General features: G+C 44.7%; 1 protein-coding gene across 2 annotated transcripts in view; it reads right to left on the bottom strand.

Moving 5' to 3' along the window:
* The window catches only part of Parp4 (poly(ADP-ribose) polymerase family member 4), a 104,057-nt gene extending 95,493 nt beyond the window's left edge, over positions 1-8,564 (bottom strand). For both annotated transcript variants that reach the window (XM_026783255.1, XM_013349240.2), the window contains exon 1: positions 8,489-8,564. The gene's annotated coding sequence lies outside the window, so the exon portion shown is untranslated. The remainder of the gene's footprint in view (positions 1-8,488) is intronic.
* Between the last annotated feature and the right edge of the window lie 3,432 nt (positions 8,565-11,996).

The raw sequence follows: 11,996 nt of genomic DNA on the forward strand, positions 1-11,996 counted from the left end.
CACACACACACACACACACACACACACAAGATTTTTGAGACAGAGTTTTTATGTCGCTCTGGCTGGCCTGGAACACACTTTGTATCTCAGTCTTGAACTTGTAACAGTTCTTTGGCCTCAGCTGTGTCCTGGGATCTCAGCTAGCTCAAGTCATAGCATTTAAGGAGGTACTTTCCAGCCAATACCGCTGACAGTGACTTTAGGGAAGCGAATCTACATCAAAAGGAGTATCACGTCCTGTTCCCTGTCCCCTTCCCATCCTCCAGCCACGGATCAGGAAGCCTGGCTGCGGGTTCTTACTATGCACCTTCCCACCATACAGAAAGGATAAAACGAAGCCACAAGGTCTCTCTCTTTCTGGTGCTGGGGCCTAAACACTCCTTGGAACCCCCACCACAGTACTGTCCATTTGGTTCTCTGCTCGTGGTGGCAATAACAAACTTCTTAGTCCCCAGGAATGTGTCACAGTGTCCTCTTGAACCACCCATCCCATCCAAACCCCAAGGCTAACATGACCATCCTAGCTTGCAGCAATATTAATATGTGTTGTTTCTGGAGTACTTTTTAGTTTTCATGGCTGATATTATGACTAAGAATCCTTTCTATGGGTTCGTAATGCACGTTATTGAAATTGTAGCCACTCTGTGCTGACTGGCACAGGCAAAAACCAGTAATTGAAGCTTTCTCTTTTTCTTTTCAAGACAGGGTTTCTCTATGTATCCTTGGCTGTCCTGGAACTCACACAATAGATCAGGCTGGCCTTGAATTCAGAGACCCAATCACCTCTACCTCCTGAATTCTGGGATTAAAAGCATAGGCCACCGCCCAGACCCACCAGGAATTGAATCTTGAATCTATGCTTTATTCAGAAATCCAGAAATTTGGCGGTCTATTTGGTAATTTAGTAATGGGTTGACATCTTAAAGATCTGCCTTCTACCTCATCTTTAGGCAGGCTGTATGCAGAGAAATAAAAATGGCCTATCATTCCAAGGTTTAGTCTTTGGTCATGTGATCGTGTCTTTATGGCTGATGATGGTGGAGCCCTCCTTCACATGGTCTCCTCTCCCTGTGTGGCGGGGGTTGGGGGGGTTGTGTACACCAAGGACACTGGGTCTCACATTCCTCCTGCACACGATGACATCACACTGAAGGTTGACTCAGAACAATCAGCAGGATGTATGTGCAGCTTCCTTCCGCCAGAATGAAGAACAAACGTGCTGCCATAGTGTAGACTATGAAGGGCCCTCTAAATATGAGACATAGTTACTGTGGCTCAAGAACACGTAGACGCTTTCCCCTCTCTCTCCCCCTTTCTCCTTCCCCACCCCGCCCCCTTCTTCTTCTCCTGCTTCCCTTATTTTCTTGAAATGCTAGAGATCCAACCCGGCTGCGTTGAAAGCCTTTGTCATTGAGGTGCACCCTCGTCCCCCAGCACCAGAGCCTTTACTTCTAAAGTAAAAATTAAATGACAAGAGGTGTGAAGGTTTGGCTTGTGACGGCCACCACACAGCGCACAAAATGACCTCCATTTACCAAAGATCCAATCTTGGCAGCTAGCTCTCACTTTATCTGCCAAGCTCCATGAATCCGTGACTTTCAAGGATGTGGCTGTGCACTTCGCAGAGAAGGAATGGTTTAGCCTGCTACCTGCTCAGAGGGTCCTGTGCAGGGCAGCCATGCTGGAGAAATACGAACATACAGTCTGTTCTGGTGCTGTCCACTTCAGAAAGAGCTCTGATCGCTTAGCTGTAACAAAGGAAAGAGCCGGGCTCGCCCAGCCAAAGGGAGCCCTCGGTAAGAGGGGCTGGGGAGCAGGCCTCAACGGGTACATCTCAAAACTAACGGACATGCTCAGTTAGCTGAAAGAATAGCACGGGCAATGAGCTCAAACGTCCCTCCAAGTCAGTGCTGGGATGACAGAAGAAAGCTCAGTTCTTGACCTTAAAAGGTCAGTTTACCAAGGAAGGGACTGATTTAAAAGCCATGTTAAATGATACTCTTTTCACTACACTTTTATAAAAATTTTCATTTTTATCATATTAAAAAACGCCAAAAATTGAAATGCTTTTATATTTTCAAATATTCACCTAGTTTTGTTTATACTTGTTTTGTCATTATTGGGAAAAATCCTTGTTCATTTATTTTTTTATTTTTGTTTGTTTTTCATTCTCTAGCACATGCTGGACTTGAACTAATGATGTAGCATAGTTCATAAGTGCCTAGGTTACAGAGTGAGCCACCACACTCTTTCTTTCTCCATGTGTTCCCCGTTGCTACCCTTCCTTACTATTTTTACTGTTTTATTGTATAGTCAATAAACTTACAGCAGTAAAGTCCCCAAATCTAGAGAAAGAAAACAGATAGACAGACACAGCTAGAAGAATGCTCCATGGCATGGACTAGTCAAGATGTCAAAAGCAGAAGCAAACAATATAACGGGAAAGTGTCAACTTGCCTACAGAGCCCAGAACACAATCTCATCTTCAACCTAAAAGCAAGGAAAGAACAGGACTGAATATTTTAAATGTTGAATATAAATGACTGATGACCTAGATTACTCTGTATCCAGCAACTATCACTTAAATTTGATTGAGGGGCTGGAGAGACGGCTCAGTGGATAAGAACACTAGCTGCTTTTCTAGAGGTCCCGAGTTCTATTCCCAGCAACCACATGGTGGCTCACAACCATCTGTAATGAGATCTGGTGCCCTCTTCTGGCCTGCAGGCGTATGTGCAGGCAGAACACTGTATATATAACAAATACATTAAATAAATAAGTAAATAAAACCCACTTGGTATCCCTCCAAAATAAATTTGATTGATAAACAAAGGCATTCCAAGAAAAGCACAGTCTAAGGCAGTTCATAGCCAACAAGTCAGCACTGCAGAAGACACTTTAAGAATGACGCTCATACTACCACAGAGGAGGAAAAATAGCCTCAATCACAAGAGCAGAAGGAATAACACCTTTTTGGGAGGCATGAAAACAAAGCCGGGGCCAACTTTGCAGTAAGCCAGCAAACTCTTATCAGGAATAGGGAAAAAGAAGAGACCAAACTATCCACCTGGCCAGGAAAACAACCAACAAAAAATAACACGAAGTAGTAAACATTTCTCAATAATAACCTCAAATGGAAAGGGCTTAACTCACCAATTAAGAGACACAGTGGGGGCGGGGAGAGAGAGAGAGAGAGACAGACAGACAGACAGACAGACAGACAGACAGACTAAAAGGAGAGGCTCAGCCAGTCTGGGCTACAGCAAAGACGGATCTAAGAGGGAACTTTATAGCTATTATTGCTCACACTAAAAGACCAGAGTAGGGCAGGGTGTGATGGCATCCATCTCTAATCCCAGCACTCAAGAGGCAGAGTGTGGTTCTCTGAGTTTGAGGCCAGCCTGGTCTACATTGTAAAATCTAAGCCAGTCAAGGCTACGTAGTGAGACACTGTCTCAAAAATAAAACAAATCAGTGGAATCTCAAACTAATGATTCACCCCTAACTTCTTAGAAAACAAGAACAAGTCAAAATCAAAAGTTGCAGATAGAGCAGAAATGAGTGAAACAGGGCCTAAAAAAGAACAAGGCATGGGTTAGCCAAACGAAAAGTTGGTTCTTTGAAAGATAAGCAACACTGACAAACTTCTAGGCAGGCTGACAAAAAATACAGTTTGAGGAGTGTCTGCGCAGTCATGGGCTGACTCTTCAGTGTCAGCTAAACTGGGCATGGTGGTACAAGTCTATAATCCCAGCACCACAGGTGGCCGTAGAGGGTTAGAAGTTCAAGGTTATCCTCAGCTAGAGGGAAAGCCTCAGACAAGCCTGGGCTACGTAAGCCCTTAAAGAGAGAGCGGAGGGAGGGAAGGAGGGAGGGAGGGAGAGAGAGAAAGAGAGAGAGAGAGAGAGAGAGAGAGAGAGAGAGAGAGAGAGAGAGAGAGAGAGAGAGAGAGAGAGAGAGAGAGAGGGGTTAAGAAATTAGAGATGGAAACGGGATGTTACAATACCTTGGAATAGAATGCAGAGTATCTTTGGGAATCCTATAACTTGCATTACAAAACAAAAACCCTAGAAAATCTGGAGGAAATGAACAATTCCTACAAATACATGACCTACCAAAATTAAGTCAAGAAGACACAGACAACTTAAGCAGCTGCTACAGGTACCTAAGTTGGGATGGTAATAAATGTGCCCACAAAGTGGCACACGGTACGGGACGGCTCACTGCCACAATCTCCCATACTGTTAAGAGGAAGGCAACACCAGAACTCTTCAAACTGCTCCTCAAAAGAGCCAAGCAGTGTTTAAATTAAAAAAAAAATAACAAAAACTGCTCCTCAAAGCAGAAAGGGGAAGGAACACTACCACGCTCATTCTACAAAGTCAGTATCACCCTGACATCAAACCAGACAGGGCACAACAACAACAAAAAGAAAACTACACACCAAATTCTCCGACAACTACAAAATTCCTTAAAAATATTGTAAATCGATTTCAAGAACACATTAATAAGATCACACACTGTAAAAGTTAGTTTCATCTCAGGGATGTAAGCCCGGTTCAACATATCCACACCTATAAATGTAATACAACGGACAAAAAGATTTCATGACAAAAATCACATGATCACATCTATCAATGCATTAAAGGCCTTTCACAAAGTCCAACATCCCTTCATGACAAAGCCCTTGAGAAAGCAGAAACAGAAGGGATGAACCTCAACATAGTAAGAGTTAAACATGACATTTCACTAAATGGGGAATTTCATATAAAATTAGAAAAGAGACAAGGGTAACAACTCTCCACTCTTTTCAACATAGTGCTAGAAGTCTTACTGGACTAGTGAGATGAGAGAGAAATGAAAGAAACGCACACGGAACAAAAAAGGCAATTCATCCCTATTTCCACATGACGTGACGCCATCTTCAAAAGATCCTAAGGACTCCACCAGAAACTTTGCACTGTTGATTTTTATTGCATTTTTTTGTTTACTTTAGGTATTTGTTGTTCATTGTTGTAGCTTTGGCTAGCCTAGAACTTGCTATGTAGACCAGGCTGGGCTTGAACTCAGAGATCTAGCTGTCTACCTCTACTGCCCAAGTCCTAGGATTAAAGGCATGCACCACCACACTTACTGGGTTGGTTTAGTGTTAAACTAGGGTCTTGTTTGTACTGGCTGTAGAACTCAGTGTGAAGCCCAGGCCTCAAACTCACGGTGACCCTCCTGTTTTAGCCCTCAGAGTGCTGGGATTACAGGTGTGTGATTCCATGACTGGCTTCTACCAGAAAGTCCTTAGACTTGGTAAGACTCTTAGAAAAGTGGCAGGAAACAAAACTAACAAAGACAGGCATCCTTTTTATGAACCAATAACAAACTTGTCAAAAAAAAAAAAACTCTAAGGGGAAAAAAAAAGGTCACTTCTAATAGCTTTTAAAAATCAAATTAGAAGCCGAGCAGTGGTGGCACACGCCTTTAATCCCAGTACTCGGGAGGCAGAGGCAGGCGGATCTCTGTGAGATCAAGGCCAGGCTGATCTACAAGAGCTAGTTCCAGGACAGGCTCCAAAGCTTGTCTCAAAAAACAAACAAAAAAATCAAATTAGAAATAAATCCAATAAAAGGAGGTGAAATACCTCTATGAGGAACACTTTAAAGCACAATCAGAAGGAGAAACTAGAAGGAGGGCCTCCCATGTGCTGACAGAATATTATAAAAATGGCTGTATTATTGAAAATGATCTGCAGATTCAAAGCAATCAAAATCCCAAAGATATTTTTAAAAGAAGACCAAAAAAAAAAAATCCTAAAATTCATGTGGGTGCACAAAAGACCCCCAATAGTCAGAGTGATCCTTAGCAGAAAGAAGGATGCTCTCATCTCAGGTATACTGCAGAGCCATAGTAACCAAAACCCCATGGTACTGACATAAAAACACGGATGCCATAGAACAGAGACTCTAGTGAGCCCACACAGCTACAGAGACCTAACTTCTGAGAAAAGTTTAAAGACCACACAGCGAAGAAAGGCTGCCTCTCTAGTAAACGGTAGCGGGTAGTCTTCCTTTCTGGAAGTCCTAAGGCTGACCCATCAAGAACTATCTTCCTATCGGCTACCCTGTCATTGGTCCCAGAATTGATCACATCCTACTTTTCTTTCATTGGCTGCTCTCCACCCTTGTCATCATTTCTACATAGAAGCTAATTCTACTTAGGAGCTCTGCTTTATTTATATGCCTAGCTAGAATCCAGACCACTTTAAAACACTCACACATAAAGCCCTGGGTTATAGAAAAACCTTCTGGGAATCCACCAGGACTACCTCCCCAGTGCCAGCAAGACAAGGATTAGGGTCAGCTCTCCTGCACCCACGGCAACACCCTCAAAGTCAGCTCTCCTGTTGCCATGGCCAGCAGAGGGGAATGGGAAGTTCTCCTAGGGCTGTAGAATTTCGAGGCCAGCTCTACTCTGCCCATACCCCTAGGGTCAGTTCTCCTGAGGGAGGAAGAACTCTCCTGCTGAGGGGACAGTGTGGGGCTGGACATCATTATGGACTCAGGTATGGACCCAGACCACAGGCATCCAAATGGCCCCCAGTGATGACACAGTCTGTGGACATCAACACAGACCCATACTATCCCATCTATGGTAAGGCCACACAAACAACTTTTATGCAGGGCCTTGATTCAGACCAACAACTCATTGTAATAAACATTTGCAAGTAAAACTGTTTGGACAAAAGGGTATAGTGTGTGACATATCATACATAGCTCTCAAGGCCATTATGACAAATGAATATGTGATGGAAAGGTGGAGGAGCAAAGTGTTTTCTATTTTATTTATTTATATTTTAATTTCCTTTGCACGAGAAGACTATCAGGGTGGAGGGTAGACATGGAAGAACTGGGAAATGAATGGGATTGGGGTGCATCATGTGAATTTTCCAAAGAATCAATAAACATGATGTTAATACAAAAAAAAAAAAGAAAAACCTTCTGACACTATTAGCATGGCCAGACTAAACAGTGCCAACGGCATACATCTGGAATGGGAAACAGACGTTCTGGATGTATCTCCTTGGCACACAGCATTAAACTATTTACCTAAAAAGTACTTCCGGAATAAGGATGGAGTCAAATGCGATGAAAACTTCTGCAGCACGCTCTTACTCAGGGCGTCTTTCCCCTTCAAACACCATGGTTAGTTTGCTACTATCAATGTATTGTCATTTACAGTCCAGAATCCACAGAAGGCTGAGGTCTACCCACTCCATCCCCTAATGAATCGTTTGGAATTCCAGCAAGAAATATTTTATTGACTTGAATGTCTCATAACGGGGCCTTAAATAGGATTCCTGCAAGAAATACCAAGCTGGGAAATAAGTCATAAAGTTCATAAGCAAAAGGAACCTGAAGAGGAAGAGTTCATTTCATCTCACAGCTTACAGTCTACCACGAAAGGAAGTCAGGGCATGAACTCCAGACAGAAACCTGAAGGCCAGTGGCTCTCAATCGTGGATCACGACCCCAGGTGTCAAAGGACCCTTTCATAGGGGCATAACACCATTGGAAAACAGATATTTACATTATGAGCCATAACAGTAGCAAGGTTACAGTTATGAAGTAGCAACGAAAATAATTTTATAGCTGGGGGGTCACCACAAGAAGAGGTGGCAGCATTAGGAAGATGAGAACCACTTTTGGAGTCAGAGGCCAGGGAGGAACGCAGCATACTGGCTTGCTTTCTGGTTCTGCCCAACCTGGTTTTCTTACATACCCCAGACCACCTACTCAGAAGAGACACCTACAATGAGCTAGTCAGTTAGCAAGAAAATGCTCCTGCAGACTCGCCCCCCAGGCCAATCTGAGGGAGGCCATTCCTCCAGGCAGTCTCAGTCCTCCCACGTGAGTCAGCTTCACCAGCAAGAATAGCCAGAACGCAGGAAGTACCTTCTAGTGGCGCAGACGCACAAATCCAACCCAAGGGCAAACCTACAGGGTGTATTTCTTCCCCTCTTTTTCTTTTAAATAAATTGTAACTGACACAGACAAGGCCCAGACAGATAAGAACTTCTCTATTCCCGGTCTTGGCTAAAAGTGTAAATTAACCCACCTACCCCTTTCATTTATTTTTAATTTTTTGTCTTAATAGGACCCAGAGCTAAGTTTTACAGTCAGCTCTGGCTAAATTTCAACTCCAGACTTCAACAAGCTCATTTTTTCCGCTACCCTGCTTCCTACATAAATGCCGCAGTATTCACCAAACTATTGTACTTTTGCATGAGTTTCCTTGGAAATCTAACTTTCAGAGAGTAGCGTTCTGGGGCGGTTCTTCGGGGACGTTTGGCCACCCAGAACAAGGTTGACCTCCCGGGTGCACCCGGCCTAGGGCCGCGACCCCTGAGCAAGGCGTCAGCCGAGGTCACGACAGTCACCCAGTTAGTACTACCAGGACCCTCAGAACGACCAGACGGCCTCCTGGGGCACCCACGCACCTGCTTGGCGATCCCGGTGGACGTCCTCGGCTCCAGACGGTCGGCTCCTGGGTCCCCCGCAGCCAGCGTTCCAGCCGCGGTGCTTCCGCTCGGGTGCAGCGGGGCGCGGCGGGGCTGGGCGGGGCGGGGCGGAGCGCGGTGGGGCGGGGCCGTGGCTGCGCCTCCAGAATCCCGGGCCTGCGCCGTCGCCAGGGCCCCTTAGCGCTTAGCGGAGTGTCTCGCCACCGTCCCCGCTGGCCGGCTGCTTTCCAGATCAACCTAGCCTTCAGGACTTTCGGTTTCGTCTCTGAGACTGTAAATTGCCAGTAGGGGTAAATCCAAATTTTGAATCTGGGAGACGTAATGTATGGTGACTTTGACAGAGAAGTAACTGTGGATGGGTGCTAGGTAAAGTACCGGGATCTCAGAACAGGTAAGAAACAAGTTTCCCAAATGTTTGGGATCAAACAGGAGAAGTTAGGGCTGAAGAGGTAGCTCGTGGGTAGAGTACTTGACTAACACTCGGGGGACGCCTGAATTCGAGTTTCAGCATCATCCGTGGAACAAAAGGAAAACTTCCTGAGTTTGAAGCGCACAATAGATCCGCCTCTAACCGGAGACTCGAGGGCTAGGGCTATACCGGTCCTATAGGACTCACATGTGTGGGTCCTGGGTGCTGGGTTCGGAAATGTACTGAGTGGGGACTAATTTGGAAATCCTTTGATTCCTCAGAATAAGATGACCAAAATGAGAATGAAAGGTCTAGAATAGAGAAGTGAGTGTAAAAGGAACGGGGCTGAGTGCTGGCGCCACGATTTATTGCTGGGGAGTTGTAGACAAGGTACTTCACGTGGGTGCGGGGTTCAGGTTTCATCATAAAACCTATTTTATGAGGTTGTATCTGAATCACTTTATACTGGACGTAACTATTCGCTTCTATAATCTCAGCACTGGGGAAGCAGAGGCTGGAAGAATTTAAGCAGAGCCTGGCCAAACAGCTAGTTCCAGGTTGGGCCAGACTGCAAAGGGAGACACTATCTTTTTTTTTTTTTTTTTTTAACTGTGTAGCCCTGGCTGGCCTGGAACTCACTGTGAAGACCAGCCTGGTCTCTACCTCACAATGAAATGATCCACCTCCTGCCTCTGGAGTTACTACACCAAACAGGGAGACCCTATCTTTCAAAAAGAAACCAGCTTATGATTTAAAAGACAAATGGAAAGGTGTAACACAATCCTTACAAAGCTCATCAACAGGCACACGGTGTGTAAAGGTATAATTTGTGACCGAACCCTGTAGGCATGGAAAGATGGAGATGTACGAGCATAGCTTTTGTGTATTTTCACATGAATCGATCATATTTTTATATAAAAAGACCAAGGCACCAGAAATATTTTATATTCAACAATTTTAGGTAAATTTATCATAATAAAAATCATAGAAAATACCATCTCTGAACCTTAATAAGATGAAACTGGAAACCTGGTACAGGGAAAATTGACGGCAGAAAATACATGTGAGTGAATGTTTCAACAAAGCACGTTAGGAGCCATGCACACCAACATTGGCCAGACATAGTAAAAGTGTTCTAAAGGAAATTCACACTTGTGAAAGCCTGCATTTGTGTATGTGTGTGTACGTGTGCACGCCCACTTGCATGTGCACAGGTGCATGTGAGCACAGAGGCTCCCACAGCCAGAGGACAGCTTTGAGAGGTGGCTCTCACCTTCCACAGTGAATCCCGCAGGTTGAACTCAAGCCACCAGTCATGGGGAACAAGTGCTTTTACCTTGAGCTGAACCACTTCACAGGCCTGAATGCTTACATTTAAACAAGAAAAGGCCAAACCGACAACCTGACTCTACACTCAAGGAACCAGGAAAAAAGGAAAATGAAACAAAACAAACAATAGGAAAAAACAAAACAAAACAAAGAGCCACCTGGTATCAAGGCCCTCACCTGTAGTCCCAGAGTCTGGAAATGCTGAGGGAGGGCTGCTGTACCGCTATAAACGTGGGGCTATGGTGGACTACGTAGTAAGTTCTAGGCCAGTCTGGGTTACAAGGTAAGACCCTGCCTCAAGAAATATATATAATCAGAACGTATAAAATGGTTTATCTAATTACTGTATAATGTAAAGCATCACATATGTGTAATAGAACATTATATAAGGGTCTAGAGGCATGTGATGGCAATTTTACTGTTACCTTGGCACTCAAGAGCTCAAGGCTGGATGATTATAAGTTTGAGGCCAGCCTGGGCTAGCCTCAAATTTATTTAAAAATAAAATAAAGAGCCGGGCGGTGGTGGCGCATGCCTTTAATCCCAGCACTCGGGAGGCAGAGACAGGTGGATCTCTGTGAGTTCGAGGCCAGCCTGGTCTATAAGAGCTAGTGCCAGGACAGGCTCCAAAGCTACATACACAGAAAAACACAGAGAAACCCTGTCTCGAAAAACAAAAAACAACAAAAAAATTATTTAGCTTATTGATAGAGCCCTACTTAGTTTGTAAAAAGTCCTGGAATGGATCTCTAGCACTAAAATTGAATGAAAAAAAAAAAGAGGGAAGATAGCTCAGGTTAGCACGATCAGTAAAGTGCTTAAGACACCAGCAGATCAGCAGAAGACCTGCATTCGATTCCCAGCATCCAGAAAATAAAATAAAACATGTCTGTACACAGTAGTACATGCTTGTAGCCTCCGTGCAGGGCAGCCAGAGAAAGACAGGAGGATCTTGCTGGTCAACCACGTCAGCAAAACTGGTGAGTTCCATGGTGGAGGTGAGGGGAAACCTTGCCTCAGAAATAAAGTTAAAAAGTGGGAAGCAATTGAGGACGCCCAAGCTAACAGAGGCAAATCCATGTACACAGATGTACAAACCCTCCCACTTGTGTGCTTACGTGTTCTAGCAAACACACACAGACACACATATACACACACACACACACACACACACTCTCTAAGCACAAAATTGTTCTTGGTATCCCTCCTCGGTGTGTTAAGTAAGAATGGGTTTTCTGCAGATCAGATTATCTTTCTGCTTAGACAATGTCCTGACCTGAGGTCGTCCTTGTGATTGAGCAGCCTTACTCACGTGAACACGCCCTCACGACTGTATTTAGCCTAATTCCTGTGAACTTTGCTCACGTGACCTTGCTTAACCCTCAGAGCATAAATCGTCTGATGCCCCAAATAAAGTCGGTTACTTCCTGAGACTCTGGTGTGCCTCATTTTCAGGCTCCACTCTCCCAGGTTCACACTGCCAATCAGAGTGGAAACAAGGCACTTCCTTGTAAGGTGCATTCCTGTAACCCCAGCACTCGGGAATCATGAGGACTGGAGGATCAGGCGTTCAAGGCTAGCGTTGCTGAAATGATGTGTTCAAAGCTATTCTGGACTACACAAGATCTTGTCTTTCAAAAGAAAAGCAAATTAAGCCGGGCGGTGGTGGCGCACGCCTGTAATCCCAGCACTCGGGAGGCAGAGGCAGGCGGATCTCTGTGAGTTCGAGGCCAGCCTGGTCTACCAAGG

This window comes from Microtus ochrogaster, chromosome 17 (assembly GCF_000317375.1).
Source record: "Microtus ochrogaster isolate Prairie Vole_2 chromosome 17, MicOch1.0, whole genome shotgun sequence".
Taxonomy (NCBI): Eukaryota; Metazoa; Chordata; class Mammalia; order Rodentia; family Cricetidae; genus Microtus; species Microtus ochrogaster.